We start from the raw sequence: 22,770 nt of genomic DNA, 5'->3' as shown, positions 1-22,770 counted from the left end.
AATCTGAGCTTGATAACTGGACTTTCTGAAATAGCTTCTAAACATCACTGTAGAACAATGACATATCTAGATCTAGAGAGGTGCTGAAGGAGACATGTACAGTCACACTCAAAAAAGCATTGTGTATAAGAGTGAAAAACAGGAAACAATGTAAATGCCCATTCCTGACAGAATTCATGAATAGTGGCATATTTATAAAAGAGAATATTTTATTGCCATGAAACCAAATGAAGCACAGTTATACACAACAAGAAGAGTCTGAAACATTGATGAAGGATTAACATTTCAACATAGACTATTTAGGTATATATTGTGGTACTACTTCTAGAAAACACAAAGAAAAACCAAGCAATATGTTATTAAGGGATGTTTACCCATGCAATACAGTTGTATTTAAAAAGCAACTGTATAGCCGGGTAGTTTTAGAAAATTTTGGAAAGAAAAGGTGTGTTTAAAAAATAGGCCGGGCGTGGTGGCACACACTTGTAATCCCAGCATTTGGGAGGCTGAGACCGGAGGATCGCAGTTGGCAGATAGCCTCAGCTACTTAGTGAGGTCCTCTGCAACTTAGTGAGACCCTGTTTCAAAAATAAAGAATAAAAAAAATATGGCAGGGGATGTAGCTTGGAGGTCAAATGCCCCTGGGTTCCATTCTCAAACCCACAAAAAAAATAAAAATAAAAATAAAAGGAAGGTAGGATTGGGATATAGTTCAGTGGTAGAATATTTGTCTAACCGGCAAGACTCTGGGTTCAAATGCCAGCAATATAAGAATGGCCCAGGTCTGTCATCCCAATATTTGGGAGGCTGAGGCGTGAAAAAAAAAAATCACAGGTTTGAGGCCAGCCTCAGCTATTTAGCCAGATCCTCAGTAAATATGCAAAACTCTGTTTAAAAAAAATTTTTTTTAATTGGAAAGGGCTTGAGGTATAGCTCAGAGATAGTATGCCCCTAGATTCAATCCCCAACACCACACACACACACACACACACACACACACACACACACACACACAGCAATAGTACAATAAAACCCAATTCATTTGGAGTTGGAAAAGGCATGGTGAAGGGTAGCTGGCTTAGCTAAACATGATGTTAGTGATGTTTTAGGTCTTGGGTTTAATAGTGTCATCACAGGCATTTATTTTAATTTTATGCTTAGAGTTTATTTTTGTTCCATATGTTTTTTCATGTGCATCAAATGTAACAGAATAAAATAAATGGTAAGATGCCTGATTAACAGTGAGCTGTGGTTTGGACATGGTTTATATCTCCCAGAGGTTCATGTGTTAGGAGCTTTGTCCCCAGTATATCAATGTGTGAGATGATGGAACCTGTAAGAAGCCCACTGGGAGGTCCTAAGTCTGCAAGCTCTGCCCTCTGGAGGGGTCAGGGGACCTCTCATGTGAAATCTGTAAGAGTGAGTTGTAGTAAGAATGAGCCGGACTCCTGCCTTCTGGCTTCCTGTTTGGCTCCCATTTTTGTGCTGTGATTTCTCTTTTCCACGTGTCTCTTGGCATGATGTTGTTAGGTTTTCACTAGCAGCTAAATCAATTGGACTGCCTGATCTCCAGGTTTCGGCCTCCAAAATCACGAGCTACATAAACCTCTTCTTTTTTATAAAGTTAACCAGCCCTGAGTATTTTGCTAAGATAATGAAAATCAGACTAATAAACAATGTATACATACAAACAACTTTGAATGAGCTTAATAGTTTATGCAGTTCTTGACATGCATGCAATTAAGTAATTAATCTTTGAAAATTCATAGACAAAATCAATCCTTCCATTCAGAGTTACCCTAAAATCCAATATTTAATTTGGGTAGAAATGGACAGATTCACTAATTCAGGAGTAACCCTAACACTTCAAGTACTTTCCTCCTCCCACTTTCTTGCTTGCTGGCGTTTGAACCCAAGGTCTTGCCTGTTAGACAAATATGCCACCACTGAACTATACCACAATCCTACCTTCCTATTTTCTTTCTTTTTAAAAATTTCTAAAACTAAGAATTTAATTTAAGCAATCTCGTTTGCCAAGTATGGTATTTCCTTCCCATTTTTCCTTATGAAAACTTATTTTCTTAAGGAGGATATTATAAAGGTCAAGAACAAAGATCCAAACCAGCCAGCCCAAGGTTCTAATAAATGCCGGGCTGTTTATTGGTAGTGCAATTTTGTTGCAAGTTACTTAACCTCTACAAACTTCACTTTCTTCTTCTGTAAAAAGAGCCTAATAATAGTACCTACTTTGCTGAGTTGTGAAAATTAAATGAAACAAATGTGTATAATAAAAACTAATGTCTATATAATAATAAATGTGGTCATAGGCCTGGAAGCTAGTAAACATTTAGTGGATGTTAATTATTATAGTTGTTATGTCAGCAATCATACAGAAGTACAAGCTAGTTAAAATTATTATTAAATAGCAGAGATAGAAAAAAATCTCGAATTTTACCAGATTATGACTGTATTTGAGTTCTAGAAAGTTCTAATAGAAAGCCAAACACTGACTTTGTAGGGTTTCCTCTGGTTGCTTATAGTATTACCCTTTAGAATTAATGGCTTTTCCACACAGGAAAAGAAAGATGTTTGATAAATCTAATAGCAAACCTATCTGCATGTATTTTTCATAATTCAGGACACATGGTAGCTTAAACAAAGAAGTGGCAATAATAGAACTCTTAATGTACTCAGAAATTCTAAGCTAGCCCTTAGAATTTACTATATGAAAGTATTAATGTAAAAAAACTCTCAATTTTGTAAGCATAGCATGCATGTACATATGACTTTCTCATTGAATGTGCAATATTGTGCACAATCAGCTACATCAGCAAATGAATTATAAATAGAGTATATTAAAATAATTCAATAGTCAAACAACAGCACATTAATGTAATAATTGCCTTAATCATGAAAAAAGATAAATCTCAACAATTTAGCAATATCCCATACTTGAGAAAATTCATTTCTAATAGCAAAATAGACAATATGCTACTCAATTATTTTATTTCATCCTCACAAATATTCAAATATAAATTCAATTCATTAATATTTGTAAAAATTTGCCACTTTTTGTTACCAAATATTGATGTCTTCTCTGCACTTTAAACACACTGTGATTTTTCAATGGGTAACTGTGAATTATCTCAAATTTGCCTCAGGGAAAACCTAACCATTGAATATAGAAACATTTAGATAGAGTTGTTACTAGTCTTTTTTTTTTCTCTTCCAGCTATAGCCATGACTATTCACTTGAAAGTCAAGAATGAATATGCATATTCAATTATACACATTTATATTTATATTCATTTATATATATATACACACATATAAATCTTTATAAAAATCCAATGCATAGTTCTGCATAGTCATATCTTTTCTGATAGTATAACTCATTAATTTCTTACACTCACTGGACAATGTGTTAGAGATTTTACTATATTGCCATTAAATTGGTACATTATAGCTGTCTACAAGAGAGAAAAAGGCAACCAGATTTTTCAGGAGTCCTATTTGTAAGTGTCCTAGGTAGAAGTGACATTTGTGTCAAGCATCCCACCAAAGGTTTTCAAGGATTGGCCTTCGTACTAACTCAGCACTTGAAAAAGAGCCTTGTAAGCCAGATGTGGGGGTGCACACTTGTAATCCCCGCTTGGGAGGCTGAGACAGGAGGATTGCACAGGTTCAAAGCAACCTCAGCTACTTTGTGAGGCTCTCCGCAACTTAGTGAGATCTTGTTTCCAAATAAAATATAAAATAAGTCTGGAAGTATAGCCCAGAGGTGGAAGGCCTCTGAGTTCCATCCCCAGTACCACCACCAGGAAAAAAAAAAAAAAAAAGAAAAAAAAAAGAGCCTTGTAATTTCCCCTGATAGTTGGTATAAGTTTTAAGATCAGAGACTCACGTTACATATCTGTATTGCCAACATATAGCCTAATGCCTGACAGTAGTTAGCAATATTTGCCTCTTGATAGAACAGAGTAAAAGAAAGGCAACAGGAGAATGATGTTATGAATCATCAGAATTTTATTCTGAAACCAGTTCTATGCATAAAATGGACATAGAACAGTTGAGTAACCTGGGTAAAGGTTACCTTCTACTCAAATACCTTTATTATGTGTCTGCTGCAGTCTAGGCATGAAGCTAGTTACATGCACACACGCATTGTGCCCAGATCATATGCACATGGGATTTGCTTTGTGCCCTGACAACCTATTTATAAGTTGAACAGAGTGGCAAAACAAAAATTCATTTGATATTTCCCAAGGGTAATTATAAACAAAATCAAAGTGCCTCTGAAATTCAGCAAAGTTCACCCAAGCTTTTCTTTGTCTGCTGTATTTTCTATTTCTTTCTGACTTTCCTAATTTCAAGGGGAGGGGGCTTCCTTGAAGATGATCATGGAGTTGTCTGATAACCAATTCAAAATTAAGTTGTGGTTATGGGTTGTAAGTTTTGTGTTTTGAGTAAAAAGTAGATTTGTCTTTGCCATTTTCAAAAAACTCTGGAAGTTTCCTATGTCTTCCTGATTGCTGTATGGCAATAGATGGCTGTCCATCTGGCTCTGTCTAGTCATCTTAGACATTTGCAGTTTTAGCTATTGGCTATTTCATTGACTTGGGGAGGAATCTCAATGTGTGTATGTACAAGTGTGGGTGTGTGTGTTTATGTGTGCATGCACATATATAAACTGATGGACATTCTGAAGAGATACAAATCACTGTTTGGGATTCTGTTTTCACTATTTAAATCCCATTCAAGACAACAGGGAAAACCTCACTAATTTGAAGAGCATGGATCACCACTATCTGGACCACTTTGAGTTATTTGCTGCTTTAATTAAAAAACAGTAGGGCATCTATTCAACTAGGGAACCAGAGCTACTTAGAATTGTAAACCATTTTGATGAGACCCATATTGACTTAATGAGGTTTTTCTGTTTGATTCCCTGAAGGATAAAATCGAATGGAAAAAGCCTATTCACATCCAACATGGCTTGTCTCTTTCCTTCACCCTCATCCATACCAATTCGATTTCTAGTTCCTTTTCCTAAAATGAGATTCAAGAAGATCTATATACTGAGCCCATCTGGACCATTTTTTTTTTTCATTAGCATTTCAGGATACTTTGTGAACAATATCTTCACACTCTGGTATCTAAACTAGAATCACAATACACTCTATAAAATCCAGTTTCAGTAAAATGATAGAATTACAACTGGATAATTTATTTTCATGAGCAAGTCTATCATGGGCGTATACTAAAAATGTGTAAATGTTCACAAATATGGATATTGGTATATAGGCGATTTTCTTCCTTATCCTGGGTAGATCACATATCAACCTTCCTAGAGTTCTTAGAGGAATGTCTACTTGTCTTTACGTGTGCGAGACCACCTGTGAATGTTAGTTTTTCCCTGGGGTAGTAACAAAGGATCCATTCAGGTGTTGCCCAGGAAATCTACACAGAGGCTTTGCCAAGCTGTCAATATAAATTTGGGTTCCACAACATTTAAGGTTGTAGAGAAGAGAAATATATTTCTCTATAATTAGTGGGGTTTTTTTTTCCTTGAAATAATCTGTGGTAAATTTCTCAAAGTAGCAGGCATTTCTTAAAATTGATTCAAAAATTCTATTGTACCCATGTGAATTATATAAGAGTCTTAAGGCTAGAAATGATCTAATTGGCAAGGCGATGAAAAAAGGCATTTTATTACTTAAAACGGAAGGAAGCACCTGACCATCCAGGCTTGAATCCAGAGTCATTCCACCTCTGAGCTATACCCTCAGACTGTCTTTTGTTTTGTTTTAATACAGGGTCTTACTAAGTTATTGCATGCTAATCTTGAACTTGCAGTCCTCCTTTCTCAGCTTCTCAAGTACTGGGATTACAGGAGTGCACTGCACACCTCGTTCAGTCTTTTTTTTTTTTTTTGCAGTACTGGGGATGGAACCCAGGGGCATTCTACCTCTGAGCTACACTCCAGTCCTATTTTTTAGTCTTTATATGTTTTGAAACAGGGTCTCACTGAGTTGTGAAGGGCCTCACTTAGTAGCTGAGGGTGTTCTCGAACTGTGATCTCCTGGTGTCCGCCTCCCGAATCCTGGGATTACAAGTGTGCATCACCACGCCCAGCATGGTTCAGTCTTAATACAATCTTTCCCCCTTATATTCAGAGGAGTGATTCTGTGATCAATCAATATAGATGTTAGTATAAGGTAAGTACAGTGGTGTACATCTGTAATCCCAGTACTTTGGAGACCAAGACAGGAGAATATAGGACGGGAAGCCATTTGCAGCAATTTAGCAATAGCCTCAACAATTTAGTGAGAGTCTGTTTCAAAATAAAAAATAAAAAGGGCTGAGGTATAACTTGGAAGTATAATGATTCTGAATTAAATTCCTAGCACTAAATAAAAATAAATAAATAAATAAATGTCAGTATCCAAGTGAAGTAAATAGATGTTATATTGCAAACCATGACAATTATAACTACAAACTACAAATGAGCATGTGATTTTCTTTCCTCCTTGTATCTCTGAGAGAAATGTTCATTTTGTGGAGTGTGTTTTCATTGCCAAGTAGTAATTCTCCTCTGTTCACTGTTTTTACACACACAGACACACATTCATTCTGGGACTTTACTTTTATTTATTTTTTGTTATTTATTTATTTATTTATTTTTTGGTGCTACTGGGAATGGAACCCAGAGGCTTTCTACCTCCGGGCTATACTCCCAGACACATTTTATATTTTTTATTTGGAAACAGGGTCTCACTAAGTTGCTGAGAGCCTCACTAAGTAGCTGAGGCTGGCTTCGAAACTGCGCGATCCTCCTGTCTCAGCCTCCCAAGCGCAGGGATTACAAGCGTGCGCCACCACGCCTGGCTGGGACTTTACTTTTAAAAGATGTCCCTGAATGTACCTGGAAAGCAGAGCAGCACAGGTGGCCAGTGGGTGAAGACACTGAGAAGACACACAGTCAGGAAGCTGAGCCAAGAAACTTGAGGGTTATGATAATTTTAAATTATTATTATACAGTATAAAGACTCTTACAAAGCTAGACTAAGATATTTATAATGGGCCTTTAAATACCATTTATTATTCCTTCTGATCCCAAAGAAGTGCATATTTGTTTGGAAAAAAATTCTACAAAAAGAAAACAAAAAATCACATGATCTCACTACACTAAGGAAATATTAAGATTGTGGTATATTCTAGACCTTTACCACTTAGCATTGAGAGGCAGAAAAGAAGAATAAGAATAAGGAGGAGGAGAAATAATAAGGACCCATTATATTATTTCTGTCATTTCCATTATTTGAATGCTTATTTCTTCCCTTGTGGCCTTTACCTGTTCTTGTTTGTGTGAAAACGCAGTTTCTGGGGCAGGAGAGCAGCTTTGCCATACACTGAGTCCCAGCGCAGTGTATCCTCAGACCCATGTGGGCTGGAACCCAACGTGGCAATGAATAACCCACCCCTATAGGTGGTTTTACTTTCCACCACTTAAACTGGCCACTTTGGCAATTTGTAATTTACCCAGTTCATTTCTGAGGGTAGATACTGACAAAATGGAAGAGATTCAGGGGACTGACCCTACTTCTGGCCCTGGGCACAAAAACACTGTTCTTGAGTTTGTGTTCTTTCCTTATACTCTGGGGAGACTGGAAGGCTCCTGTCAAGCTGAAATGTTAAATTTGTAATCAATGAACTTTAATCCTTATTAAAATGAAACTCAGTAACTGAAAAGCACAGGAAATATTGGAAAGGGAGAAAGACTATTAATGAACATTAAAACGCATCCTCTGTGGAAACACATTTGATTTTTAACTCGCATTATTCCCAATGCCACAAACATTTCTATCGTCAATTATTCTATATTTGGTTATTTTTTCTCTAAGTTCTATGCTTAACAAACTCCATATCAGCTACAGTTTCTATCTCCCATTTATCCAAAATCCATTTTAATGTGTAAGTAAAGAAAAATTAAAGCTACTCTGGTGCAGAACAGACTTTACTTTTGAAAGAAAAGAATTGGAACATTTTCCAGTTCCAGCAGCTTTCTTGAAAGCTAGATGTTTACATATTAACTTTTTACTCTATTGTTCTACTTCTGTATAAGTAGTTTTATTCACAGGCCTCAAACATCAAAATGATATTAAAAAGGGGCCTATTGAGAAATTACTCACACTTTTCCTGGTCTAGTTATTATTATCTACAATGTCCTATAAATAATCTTACTTTTATGAGATTTAATTTCATATCCTTTATTAAGTGAACATATAGTCTCTCCTTGTATGTGTATATACAGAGACAGTATTTTCATGTATCTATATATAATGAATTATATTATACATGCTACTGATAATTATAAATACATTACATGTGAATATATGAAGGTTTAAGTAAGGCATTTTTTTTACAAGGATATCAATAATAGGCTCATTCACTCAAAGCAATATATGTATATGTATATATATATATATATATATATATATATATATGATTTTGCTTAGCAAATACATATGTTTGCTTTTTCTGGAAAGCTTTCTGTAACAATGCAAACTTTATTCATGGTACTTTTATATCTATGTCAAGTGGAACATATCATAGTTCAATCATTCCCTACTGGTACACACTTGGGATTTTTATATTCTTTTGTATGATAAACTATACTACAAATAATAAGTAGGTACATAAGCTTTTTTTTTTTTTTTGGTTTTCAGCTAAATGTGTAGAATAAATTTCCAGAAGTGGGATTATTGAGTTAGGGATAAATTCATTTTCAGTAAGAGAGGAACTGAGAAATTACCCTTTGAGTTAAGCAGAATAACGTTCCCTCAAAGATGTCCATATCCTAATTTTTGGAATCAGTGAATACATCACTCTCTGTGGCAACAGTCACTTTGAAGATGTGCTGAAGGTTCAGGATCTTGAGATGGAGAAGTTACTTTGAGTTGTTTGTGCCAAATCTAGTCCCATGACTGCTGTGAAAGAAGGCAGAAATCTGGGGGAGAGAGAGGCACTGTCAGGAGGTCTTGGCCCGCCATTGCTATCTTTGAAGATGGAGGAAGTGGATCATGAAGGAAGAATGTAGGCAGACTCTAGACATAGAGGTAACTCTCAACTGACAACCACACACACACACACACACACACACACACACACACACACATCTGCCAGCAACCAGAGTGAGTGAGAAAACAGGTCCTTAGTCCTATGACTTCAAAGAAATGAATTCTCCCTTAGGTCTGCAGTAAGGATGGAGCCCTGATGGCACATTGCCTTTAACCCAGTGAGACCTGGTCTCCAAAACTACAAGATAATATATTTATTTTCTTTTAAGCCTTTTTAAGCCTCTCAGGTCACGGTCATTTATTACAGGAGCAATAGAAAACGAATACATCTTCTTTAGGTTCGGAACTATTTTGTAATCCAATCAGCAGCTGATGAGGCTGTTTCTCTACAGCTTCATAAATAGAATGTGTTGCCAGACTTTGAGATTTTTGCCAATCTGATTGATGAGAATGAGTATGTCAGGGTGATTTTAATGTGCATTTCTCTTGTTATGAATGAGGTTGCACATTTTTATATTTATGTTTATTTGTATTAATTGAATGTCTGTTCATGTTTGCTTGCTCTTATTTCAATTGAGTTGTTGGTATTTTCTAATTAAGGTTGTTATATATTCAGAAGATGAGGATTTGACATGTGTTAAAAATTGCAACTATTTTTCCAAAAGTGTTCATTTTTTTGAGTGAATTTAAAGAACATTGGCCCCTTCATTATTTTCTTTAGTTTCTATGAATTTTTCGTCGTGTTGTTGTGGGTCTCTGGATGATAACACAATGTAGAATACCACTTAAACACATATTTGAGGGAAGAAAAAAAAAAAAAGAAAAGGAGCGAATGCAGTAACTCTGGGCTTTTTACAACTTCAGTCTGACTTATTCTTCTCACAGCCCCTTTCTAATCCCTTGGCTTTAAGTCCAGGAATAGTTCCCCATTCTGAAATGAGTACCACTAAAGAGAAAAAAGAGGTCTGCATTATGCCGTGGTTGCAGCAAGTTGAACATTTTGTAGCACATTCTTCAATTAAAACTTATATTCTTAGACTTAAAGCTGTCTGCGAACCAAAGCACTAACATTTGGCATTCCGTGTCAGCAGAGCATGGGTATTACCATCCACAGTGAAATGCTGACAGGCCCTTCCCTTCAGTGACACCAGCTAGCGCAGCTTATAATTACCCTTGTTACATCATTGCTTTCCCCGCTCTGGGCACAGCAAGCAAGCTCTTGCTTGGGAGACAGATTTGTGTTTATAACCAAAGGGTTGTTCCTTTTAAATTCAAACCAGGTTTGCTGATAGCTAAGGGGGGGGGCAGGGAAGAAAAACGGTTATAATTAGAGTATCATGACGAGAAACAATAAACACTTAAAGCGATGAGGAAGTGATCATCATCCGGTCTGAAGCAGAAGACCAGGGTTTAAGCGAGGCATTTCTGACAGGGATATCAGTACTAGGTTCATTAACTGCCCTTACTGCTTTCGGAATATTTTAAATGTGGCAATTTACATTAAAATGGATTTAGTGACACCATCTTCTCATTACTGTCAGTTTACATTTGGGTTCATAAACTATAATTGTAAATAAAATATGCTTTTCATTACAATGTCTATTTAGTAGAATATGGTAGGAAATTAGAGGCATAATCATGATTTAAATTATTAATTCAGTGATATTTTTCAGGTGCCATATGTAGATATTTCACTGTGCATAATGAATATGTGCACAGGGGTTGAATTAAGTCTAGATCGCTGTGCCTGCCTCCCATTTGCTCTCCTGCTCTTGCTTTGTTTTTGTTTCTTGACCTCTTCACAGTGGGACATGGTAAAGGGGAGGTTTCTCAAGCAGTCAGCCTGCTATTATTTACGCCTTTATTTTCACCTCATTTCTTCCATTGATTTCAATGGGACCCCCAATAAGTGGCATCCCTTTTGCTTCTCTGAATATGTTGAGCAGTAAAGAGTAACACGAAGTGGGAGATCAAAATATCAGTCTTACTGTAGACAGATATGAAGCTGGAAGATGTGACTTAGTCTTCAAGACAAATCAAGCGACATTCAGGAAATCCCTGGTTTGTCATGATTTGGGCAAACAGAGCGGGCTTCCCCTTCTTGTGGGCTAAATGATGGCCAGAGACATCAATCAGTTCCTGATTGCTGGAACCTGTGCATGTTAGTTAATGTGGTAAAGTCTTTGCAAATATGATTAATTTAAGGATATTGAGAGGTGGAGATTTTCCTTGATTAACAAAGTGAACCTTCAACACCTTTAGAAGTGTCCTCCAAAAAAAAAAAAAAAAAAAAAAAAGGATGATAGAGATTCTGGGCAGACGGAAGAGGATCAGGTGATGTGTCCACAGAGGTAGATTAGAATAATGAGGTTCCACAAGCCAAGGAATGGGGAGCAGGGAGAAGCATGGGGCAGATGCTTCTCTGGAGCCCTGGAAGAAGCACAGCCTTGCTGACATCTGGATCTCATCCCAGCGAAACTGAATTTGGATTCCAGGCCTCAGGAACTGTGAGGGAATATACTTTTGTGGTTTTGAGCTACGAAATTTGAAATAATTTTATTATAATAGCCTAATAAAACCCCAAAATGTTCCTCAGCCATCTCTGGTGATGCCAAGGGAGGGGGAGCTAGGGATGAAGGCTCTCTGGAGGACCTAAGATGAGAGAAATGCTCAGTCCCAGCTCTGGTCTCCAAATGAGCCAGTCAGGCGTATTGCTCCGCTTTCTGTGGGACACAGGTATTAAAAGGCAGGAAGGGGCCTGGATGCACTTAGGGTAAATCCCTCTGCACCAAGCCCCTGCTTTTCCTTTGATTTGTGGACATTCTTAAATTCCAACAATTGTAATTTTAAAATAAGTTTGAGTATTTCGTATGTAATGGTTGTTAAGTCCCAAAGAAGTCTGCATTTAAATTAACTTCTGCCGGGAGTGGTGGCACACGGTTGTAATCCTCACACTTGGGAGGCTGAGACAGGAGGATTGTCAGGTTCGAAGCCAGCCTCAGCTACTTAGTGAGGCTCTCAGCAACTTAGTGAGACCCTGTTTCCAAATAAAATATAAAATATGTCTGGGAGTATAGCCTGGAGGTAAAAAGCCTCTGGGTTCCACCCACAGTATTACAAAAAATTAATTAATTAATTAACTTCTGCATCAGAGAGCTCTGAAGGCCAAGGTTGACTTTATTTTAGTTAAAGTGCAAAGGTGAACAGTTCTACACTCTTTGCCTCGGCAGCATCAGCCTTGTTGCATTTTACCATCAAGGAAGGACTTATTTTTTCCTGTTTAAAGAAAGAAGTCAACTTTCATAAACATTATTAAATTTTCTTCTCATCTAATAAAATGGTACATCTATCATAAATATTTACATTTGTTCTCTTTAAAAACCATTTCCATCTATGGTCCGTTTTCTCCCAAGCTTTCTCATATTAGGGAGAACATCCTATTTTTTACTTTTTGTGCCCTACTTAATCTCACTTATCATGATGTTCTCCGGCTCCATTCATTTCCCCACAAATGACACTATTTTGTTCCTCTTTATGGCTGAGTGAAATTCCATTGTGTATATATCCCATACTTTTGTAATCCATGGCTGGTTCTATAGTTTGGCAAATGTAGATTGTGTGGCTATGAACATAAATGCACATGCATTAGTTTGGTAGTTTGGTTTCCTTTCTTTCGGGTAGATACCCAGAAGTGGTATTGCTGGGTCATATGGTGGGTTTGTTCCCATTCTTCTGAGGATCTTCCATACTGTTTCCAAAGTGGTTGCACTAATTTGCAATCCCACCAACAATGTATTAGAGTTCCCACTCTCCACATCTTCCCCAGCATTTGTTGCTGTTTGTATTTTGAATGATTGCTATTTTAATTGGAGTTAGTGAAATCTCAGGATAGTTTTGACTTGCATCTCTCTGATTACCAATGATGTTGAACAGATTTTTATACATTTTTTGGCCATTTGAATTTCGGTCATAAGAGGAATTCTAAATGAGGAAGGAGAAAAAATAGATGAGCAAATAAGACAACCTAACTGAGGGGGATGGGAAAAGGGAAGAGAGACATTCCTTAATGTACATTATGTACATTCACAAACATATCAAAGTCAATGACTACGCCAAACAGGAGAAAGAGGGGGGAGGGAATAGAGTGGGTATTGGGGACGGGCTAAATGTACATGTTTGCCTCTACCATCTTGTACTCCATTAAGATGTATGACTACAATGCACCAATAAAAACTTTAAATATCCCGTTTCTATTAGTATTGAATAATTATGTGGAGAAATATAATAAAATAAAATATCACCTTGCCTCAAAAGAGAGTTCATGTAGTGTAACTTACTGTTATTGACTTCTGTTTCATATTACCTAATATCATATAAGTATTATTTCCTGCAATAGGTGTAAACAAACTAATGTTCATTCAGCAATATTTATTGAATGCCCACTTTGTGCAAATCACTGTTCATTGAGAAAACAGAAATTTTTGCCATGCTGGACTTACTTTCCATATGCTATAATGTACTTTGGTGAATTTTATCCAATTAGGGCGACAATATTTCTCAATTTGGACACATTTAAGCATGAAGTCCAGAAGCTTAGGCATGAAGTAAAAATACAAGCAAGAGAATAATCAGTTTTCTTCTTGCAAATGCAAACTAAATGTTAGAGAAAAAATTGAACTAATAATTTTATCCCTCTTACTGAAAGAGAAATAAAAGAGGGGAAAATGAATGTTTTATTAAATCCTTCATATTTGTTCATAGCTTTCTAATACACGTCCTTGACGCCTAAAGGAACTGGGATAGACATCCAATAAATTCAGCAGTATGAGCATCAAACTTCATGAAAATAGGACCGTATCCTTTCCATTTCTCTTTGGCTTACATTTCATAGAACTCCTTGTATAAATTTAAGATTTTCTTTCTTTTGTTCTTTTTTCTAGCAGATGAGTACTTGTGTTTTAGAGCCCATTATCTATGCTATGCATATTTGTTCATATATATATATATATATATATATATATATATATATATATATATATATATATATATATAATTTGTGGTATGGGTATTGAACCCAGTGGCTTTCTACCTCTGAACCATACCCCCAGTCCTATTTATTTTTATTCTTTATTTTGTAACAGGGTCTCAACTAAGTTCCAGAGGGCTTCACTAAGTAGCTGAGGCTGGCCGAGGACCTGAGATTCTCTTGTCTCAGCCTCAGTATTGGGATTACAAGCGTAACCACTACAGCTGGCTCATATTTATATTTTTTTACCTCAATAAAAATATTTTAAGTTCTTTTGAGGGAGCCTGTTATCCTTACATGATCTTTAAACTTAGCACAGTGCTGTTGAATATGTATGTAAGAAAGTTTGTCAATTGATATATGAATAGTAAGAGAAAATCAGAAGGGCTAGGGGGGAGAGAGAGGGGGGGGGGGAGAGAGAGAGAGAGAGAGAGAGAGAGAGAGAGAGAGAGAGAGAGAGAATATAATAAAGATGGCTTCATGACCAGTAGGATTTAAAGGGTAAAAAATAATTTGTGGTGTTTAATCATTGTTTAAACATGCATGCACACACATATTTCTTACGAGACCCTCTCCTTTTACTGTTCCCTGTAACACAATTTGCAAATTCAGAATCTGAACATTTTTACAAGGAAATGAATTGAGAAAATGTTCATGATTTTTAAGTACTGCTGAAGAGGAAATAATTTTCTTTAATCAACAGAATATGCCATATGATTCTAAAAGTTAAAATCTCAAATAGCACCAAGTATTCTTAATGTTTTACTCCCTTGAACAATTATCATTACTCTTTGACAAGCCTTTAATGCCACACTTCCATTTGAATAATTTAATTTTCTTTTTTTTTCAAATGTACATTTAACCTCTTTTCAATTGGACACTGTCAAAGTCTGTTTGCTTGTGAATAAAACAGTATCTGTGCTTCAGTAGTTCGCCAAGTAATTTTTGGAAGTGAGTTTGGTAGATGAGTGGCAGGTCTTAGGTATATGTAGAAAAACAATCTAGTTCTTATAAATTCTAAAAGTATTGTCTCCCCCACCCCCAGTCTATCCAAAGAGTTATATAACTTTTTATATTAGAAAAAAGTTAAACATAGGAAGCCGGGCGTGGTGGCACAGGTTTGTAATCCCAGCATTGGTGAGGATGAGATAGGATGATCGCTGTTCGCAGCATAAAGCTACTTAGTGAGGTCCTTTAAAACTCAGAAAGAGCCTGTTTCCAAATAAGGAATGAAAAATAGGACTGGGGGTGTAGCTCATAGGAGAATGCCTCTGGGTTCCACACCCAGTACTGCAAAAAAAAAAAAAAAAAAAAAAAAGGCAGTCCTTTATAACTAAAGTTATTTTGGAGGGATACTTTAGGAATTACAGAAAACATTACTGAAGAAAATTATAGACATCTTAGAAAATGAGTTGTTATACCATATTTACTTAAAAATGTCAGTTCTCCACAAATGTATTAATAATTTTTTTTTTTTTTGGTGGTACTGGGGATGGAACTATTCTACCTCCAGGCTACACTCCCAGACCTATTTTATATTTTATTTGGAAACATGGTCTCTTAAGCCAGCAAGCCTGGTTTCAAACCCGCACTATCCTCCTGTCTCCGCCTCCCAAGCACAGGGATTATGAGAGTGTGCCACCACACCCGGTTTAATACTTTTTAATTCTGTTATTTGCTTTGTTCTATAGAACAGAAAAAAAATTTCTAAAATTTTATAGAAGTACAAAGACCCCAAAATAGTTAAGATACTTCTAAAGAAGATTATCATTGAAGAACTTTGATTATTAAATATGAAGGAACTGGGCATGGTGGCCCATACTTGTAATCCCAGAATTCAAGAGGCTGAGAGAGAAGGATGGTGGTTCCCAGACAGCCTCAGCTACTTACTGAGGCCCTTTGCAACTCAGTGAAACCTTGTTTCAAATAAAGAATTAAAAAAATAGGGCTGGGGTGTAGCTCAGAGGTAGAATGCTCCTGGATTCCATCCTCAGTACTGTAACATAAATAAATAAATAAATAAATAAATAAATAAATAAATAAATAAATAAACTTTTATAAAGCAATAGCAATGAATACATTGTGGCATTTTTTCAGGGACAGACAAATAGATTGGCAGAACTGAAAGCCCAGTAATAACCAGACTCATATAGGGGAATTTATTGAATAACAGCTAGAGAATTTCATATCAATTGTGGGTTAAGCAAATGGTCTTTGAATGAACGACAATCTCTTTGAAGGTGTGGGTAATAAGAAGACTCAACTTAGGCAGTTGTTAAGGAATTACTTTTGTTTGCAATTACATAATTAGGAATGAAGGACTCATTCTTTTATTTTTTTTTTAATTTATTTTTTATTGGTGCAATGTATTCATACATCATAGTGGTATAAAGAAAATACTTTTGTAGACATACATGCACATATCGCCCAGTTAGCCCCTACCCAATCCCCACCCCATTCCCTCCCCATCCCTCCTTCCCATGCTTGGCTTAGTAGTTGACATCTAGTATTATAGCAATTTATACAATATTAACATTGATAATCTCACATAACAGTTTCATTTGTCTGGTACCAAACTCTTGATGACTTAAAGATAACATTTCAATATTTCTTTTTGCTTTCTTTCTTACCAGAGAATATTTTTTTCTTTTTTTTTTTTTTAGGTAAAACTATCATACATTTATTAATTTATTTTTCAGAAAAAATCTATCCTGATATGGAATATGGACTCTAGATACCCAAAACAATCTCAAAGAAGAACAAAGCTAGAAGATGTATATTTTCTGATTTCAAACCATATAAAGCTACAATAATTGAAACAGTGTAGTACTGTTCTAAAGGCAGATATATAAACCATTGGAGCTAAATAAAAGCCTAGAGATAAATTCTTCCAAACATTGACAAGTTATTTTTGACAAGGTTTCCATGAAGTTTTGGTGGAGGAAATACTAGTCTTTTAACCAAATATTGTTGAAAAATAATAATAAATGAAAAAGAATAAAATTGGACCGTTACCTAACACATATACAAATATTAACTCAAAATAGATAAAAGACCTAAATATAAATCTTAATACTATAAGCTTTTAGAAGAAAATCTGGGTTATAAAACCTCACAACATTGAAATTGGAAGTGATTTCTTGGATATGATTTCAATTGCACAGGCAACAAAAGGGTAAATAAACTCCCTAAAAAATAAAAAAAAATATTGTATATCCAAAGACAATGTAAACAGAGTTAAAAGTATGACCCATTTCTCCCTAACTCTCACATATTAGGGAAAGCATCTGATTTCTTATTTTTTGTGCCTGACTAATCTCACTTAGCATAATGTCCTCCAGTTCCATCCATTTCCCTGAAAATGATGTAATTGAGTTTTTTTTGATGGCTGAGTAAAATTCCATTGTGTACATATCCCACAGTTTTGTAATCCATTCGTCTGTTGATGGACATCTTGGCTGGTTCCATAGTTTGGCTATGGTGAATTGTGCAGCTATGAACATAGATACACATGGATTAGTTTGGTAGTTTGGTTTCTTTTCTTTTGGGTAGATACCCAACAGTGGTATTGCTGGATCAAATGGTAGATTTGTTCCCATTCTTCTGAGGATTCTCCATACTGTTTTCCAAAGTGGTTGCACTAATTTGCAATCCCACCAACAATGTCTTAGAGTTCCCACTTCTCCACATCCTCGCCAGCATCTGTTGTTGTTCGTGTTTTGAATGATGGCCATTCTAGTTGGAGTTAGGTGAAATCTCAGGGTAGTTTTGATTTGCATCTCTCTGATTGCCAGTGATGTTGAGCATTTTTTCATGCATTTATTGGCCATTTGAATTTCTTCTTTTGTGAAGTGTCTATTTAGTTCATTTGCCCATTTTGTTATTGGATGTTTTGTTTTCTTAGTGTTGAGTTTCTTGAGTTCTCTGTATATTCTAGATATTAGTCCTCTATCAGTGGTGTAGGTGGCAAAAATCTTCTCCCATTCTGTTGGCTCTCGATTGAGATTCTTGATAGTTTCCTTTGCTGAACAGAAGCTCTTCAGTTTCATGCAATCCCATGTATTGATTCTCCTTTTAATTTGCTGTGCCTTTGGGGTCTTGGGACTCATTCTTTTAATTTTGTTAAAATTGATATATATATTTTTTACTATAAAGCCCTATTTCTAGTTTTTGCCATTCCCTCATTGGATCATTTGTTTTTTCTTAATATGTTGTACAAAGTTTTCGGAAATTAAGAAAGTTAGTTCTAGAAAAATAATCACAAGTACTTCTTTTTTCTCTGTCATTTAACTTACAGTAATTGTTTCATTATACAGGGCTTTGTGCTTTACATTTTTATCAAAACATCCTTTATGATGTCTGGATTTTGTGTCTTATTAGAAACAAGTAAAATTTTTTATTTCTTCCTCTCTTCTTCTCTCCTTCTCCTTCTCCTTCTCCTCTTCCTTCTTTTGCTGTTTGCTGAAAATTGAACCCAGGTCATTCTCTATCTGAGCTATACCTCTAGCCTTTTTTTTTTTTTTTTTCTATTTTGAAACAGGGTCCTGCTAAGTTGTTGAGGATGACCATGAATCTGTGATCTGCCTGTCTCGGCCTCCTAAGTATTGGGATTACAGGTGTGATCCACTGTACCCAGCTAGAAAAAAAGCATTTTCTATTCTATGGCTACAAATAAAATTTTTCTTCTTTTATATTTCCTGATACCACATGATTTTACTGTTTGTATGACTAGCTCATCTAAAATTTAAATAAAGTAGTAAGCATATTTTTATTTTTTTCTGAAACTTTCTGATAATTCTCATATTTTTTGTCCAGGTTGATATCCAATACAATACCATTTTGCTGAATATATATATATATATATATATATATATATATATATATATATATATATAATGTACTCAAAACTACTCAGAAATTTGATTGGCATTTTGTTAAAATCATGGAAAAGTTCAAAATGAATTTGGAGAGAATCAGTTATGTTGATTATTAAAATGATACTCCCAATAATGAATGCCTAAGGAGTAGAGTGATTGCCTATCTTGCATGATGATCTGGAATTGATCCCCAAGACTGGAAAAAACATCAAACAAACAAAAATGCACCAACTGAGGCAAGAGCCCAAGAGAGCTTGGTTTTTGGAATTTAGTCCTCTGAGCCCCGCTGGTAAAAATAAAGGAATTCTCTTTCCCAACTTTGTCTTTTGGGTCTCATCTTTCCACACTTGGCCTCCTGCGACACTACTTGTGTAAAAAAGGAAAGCCTTTTGGGTCTTCAGAGTTCAGAATGAAACATTTCCACACCACTTACTAGTTTTAAAGGAATGTGCAGTAGGAACATTCAGTGAATTTCTCTGACCTAAGATGCTCTTTTTAGTCCATAGGGAGAATATCAGAAAAAAAAATAGAAAAGGAGAAAATATGTATGTATAATGTACTTACATAATTAAGTCAACCTTTTTTCTCTCTTTTTTAAATTGTTGCATTGTAGTCATATATCTTAGAGGGGCACAAGATGGTAGAGTCAATACATGCACACATCACTCATTTAGCCCTTCCCCAATTCCCACTCCATTATCCCTGTTCCTTCTTTTCATGTGTGGCTGAGTGATTGAATTTGATATGTTTGTGAATGTACATCATGTACATTATTGAAATTTTCCTATTTTCCCTCCCATCCCTCACAGTTAGGTCTCCTTGTTTGCTCATCTATGATTTCTTCTTCATCTAGAGTTTTTCCTATGACCCATTTTCTCCCTAGCTTTCATATTAGGAAGAACATCTTTTTTTTTTTTTTTTTTACTTTTTGTGACTGATTAATCTCAGCGTAATATTCTTCACTACCATCCATTTCCCCACAAATGACACAATTTTGTTCTTCTTTATGGCTAACTAAAATTGCATTGCTTATATATCCCATACTTTTGTAATCCATTCATCTGTTGACGGACATCTTGGCTGGTTACATAGTTTGGCAATTGTTTGAATTGTGCAGCTATGAACAGAGATAATCTTGAATGCTTTTCTTCCTGTGTTTTTCTAAGAAGTCTCACAACAACTTTACAGAATATTAGTTCATAATTTTCATGATTGATATTATTTTTCAAATAGTTTTTGTCTTTATTTTGTTAGCCCTCAAATATACTACAAATAATTTTTTTTTTCTAGAAACTGGAGAACTGTCATTGTCAGATATAAGTGTTTTGGATCATTTTACAAAAGGTCCTATTTTTGTTTTTCTTGCTTCCAGGGACTTGAATGTTCTTTCAACATCTATAATTTTGTTTGTTCGAGTTCCAAATGAAGTTTTCACTTCTTGGTGGCAGTGTAGGATCACTGAGGTCACATAGCTTAGAGGTGAATGGCACAGATAAGCCCTCCAGAGCTGTTCCTTTCATTCCTTTATGGCCATCTAGGAAGTAGAAATGACATTTTCTGTTTCTATTTTCTCTTCTATTTATTCTTTGACTCATTGCAATTTAGTTGTCACCCAGGACTATTAAAATGGCTCTCAATCGCATTGCCTTGTTCTGTTTTTTACCAGACTATATGTTCTATCAGAACAAGGAATTCTGTATGTCTTATTTTCTGCTATATTCTGATGCCAAGCACAGAGAAAGCCCTATAAAATTATTGGCTATAAGAATAAATGTGCACCACACTTTTCTGAAATCCTGCTCTTGGGGTTCACAAAGTTTCTGTGAGTCTTTCTCTTTATTCTTTTGCCTAGGTTTTTTCTTTACCTAGCTATTCATGCCTCCCTGAGGTTGAGTTTCAAGACTACTCTCCTCCCTCTCCACAAACTCCTCAGTTAGTTACATCCATAAGCATTAATTTAATTGTTATATTAATATTATATTAATGACTCTTAAATTTTTATCTCCAGTCTTGATATCTATTTCAAACTTAGGACAGGTGCTACATCAAGTAAGGTTGATAAGCCATCAAAATTTGAATTATCTGGAATATTTGTTCTAAAGGTAGATTTTTTTTCTTTTCCTTGCTGAATAAAGATTGCTTTATTATTTTTTCTTTCTGAATCATTTTAGGCAGAACTGGCTAGAAGCAGACTCAAGAAGGTAATGTCAATAATAACTGTTATTAACTATTACTATTACTATTAATGACTGTAACTACAGGTGTGTTGAGGAAAAAGTAATTGTCTCAGGAAAAATGTTATGAGGTGTTGGGATAATGTGGGATAATGAATAGGAACCCCAAACCATTTCCTAAATTCACTGGCTTCTTTTCATCTCCAGCACTAACCTCCTAGTTTAAGCTTCCATCTCCTCCTAGGTGAGCCACAATAATAAAGATAATTAGCATAGGTGCTGGCCAATGCCTGTAATCGCAGTACTTGGGAGACTGAGACAGGAGGATTTCAGGTTTGAAGCCAGCCTCAACAACTTAGTGAGGCTCTTAGTAACTTAGTGAGACTCTGCTTCAAAATTAAAGATAAAATAAAATAAAAATAGGGCTGAGGTACAGCGAGGTGGTAGAAGGCCCCTTGGATTCCATCCTCAGCAACACACACACACACACACACACACACACACACACACAAACACACCATGTATTATTTAATTTTTCTTTAAAAGCAAGCAACTTAGCCAGACATGGTGGCACATATGCCTATAGTTCCAGTAGTTGGGAGTCTGAAACAGATTCAAGGCCAGCCTTAGCAACTTAGCAAGATCCTTAGCAACTGAGGGAGACTCTGATTCAAAATTAAAAAAAAAAAGAAAAGAAAAAAGAAAAGCATTGCCGGGTATACTTGAGGTAGAATGCCCTTGGGTTCAGTCTATTACAAGAAAACAAAAACAAAAACAAAAGAATAAGCAATTTTAAAGAATTCTAAAAGCAAAAGTAGGTGGTATGTATTTAAACTAGGAAATAATTGTTAGGTCTAAAATCTATCTAGTCAAGCCTTACTCATTACTGTATTCAAGAAATTGTGGACATTTTTTAATTAAAGGCAGTAATTTAGTAGTACCTACATTGTATACAAGTGCCTAAATAAATAATTATTCTGAAAGTCATGTATATACACATTTGTATATGTAATATGTTAAATTTAACATTAAAATACTCTTAGCATAACATAACTTTTAACAGAAATTGTTTTAATAGGAAAAATACTTGTTACCAAAGTGCCAGAAGCAAACAAAAGGAACAAGGTCTTAGTCAGTGGTAGGTAAAAATAATATGAAAAAAAGAACTGTGCATTTTTTACAGATCACTGTAACAACACATGTAAAAGACAGGTATTTTCAAAATTGATATAGATCAATCAATAGAGTGGAAATTCTGCATGAGTGCAAAAGTGCTTAAAAATCATTGGTCCCCATCTCTCTAGAAAGAAGTACCTGATTCTGACTCCATGATGGGAGGAGAGACTGTCACAAGTTTGTAGATTAGGAATATATGGGTCTCGTTTCAGGGCTAGTGAGACTAAAGAGTTAATTGTGTGTGTGTGTGTGTGTGTGTGTGTGTGTGTGTGTGTGTGTGTTATCAGTCAATCAATCAAGCAGCTAATACCTTTAGTGTCATGAATCTAGCAGGACTGGAGTTGATGGGCAAGCTGACAGTCCAAGACCTACTATCTAGGTAACAGGTTATGTGAACAAAGCCATAACCTGCTGGGACACAAAGGATACTTAGCTCC

This window comes from Muscardinus avellanarius (genome assembly GCF_963383645.1).
Source record: "Muscardinus avellanarius genome assembly, chromosome: 7".
Lineage (NCBI taxonomy): Eukaryota > Metazoa > Chordata > Mammalia > Rodentia > Gliridae > Muscardinus > Muscardinus avellanarius.
The sequence above is the reverse complement of the archived record's forward strand: the minus strand, read 5'-3'. Positions refer to the sequence as shown.